Source organism: Priapulus caudatus, unplaced genomic scaffold (assembly GCF_000485595.1).
Source record: "Priapulus caudatus unplaced genomic scaffold, Priapulus_caudatus-5.0.1 Scaffold1456, whole genome shotgun sequence".
Taxonomy (NCBI): domain Eukaryota; kingdom Metazoa; phylum Priapulida; class Priapulimorpha; order Priapulimorphida; family Priapulidae; genus Priapulus; species Priapulus caudatus.
The window spans coordinates 37,857-38,544 of NW_014578517.1; positions in this window are offsets into that span (position 1 = coordinate 37,857).

Below are 688 nucleotides of genomic sequence, written 5' to 3' on the forward strand. Positions count from 1 at the left end.
TTCTCAGCAAGCTATATTATGCAGTTGTTTTTAGTCCGTATTGCACTCCTGAAACGTGCGCAATATCTCTCGAGAATATTAATATTTTGTGACAATTATGCATTTAAAATAGAGAGGAGGTATTCTAGCATAGATTTCTATGATAAAATTCCATCAGTAGATCTCACTAACAATTAGGTGAGGGTTAGGGTGAGGGATAGGTGAAACTCATTTTACATTGTTGCTTCGAGGAAGTCCAGTGAATGGAGTGCGCTGATTGGCTGTGGTCCGGAAATCAAGTGGAAAAAAAATTTTGCCTCCCGCCCATCCCCTTGCCTTCATTGTCTTTCGCTCAGCCTCCTTCTTTTTCTCCCGCCCCAGCTATCTTCCCTGCTGCCTTTCCCCAGTCTCCCAACACTCGCTCTCGCTCCCTCTCTCAGCAAGCCATATTAATTATACAGTTGCCTTCAGTCCGTACTGCACGCCTGACCTGAAACGGTGTTCGCGCATGCGCAATATCTCACTAGAAGAGTTATATTTTGTGATGATTATCAATTTAATATGGTTAGGGGGTAGCTCAGCATAGATTTCTGTAATTAATTGTTATCAGTAGACCTGTGTTTATAATTAGGAGAGCGCCCTAGCCTGTAGGGTGCAAAATAGCTACTTCATCCGTTCCCGCCAACGCCCCTTGCCTCTATTGTCTTTC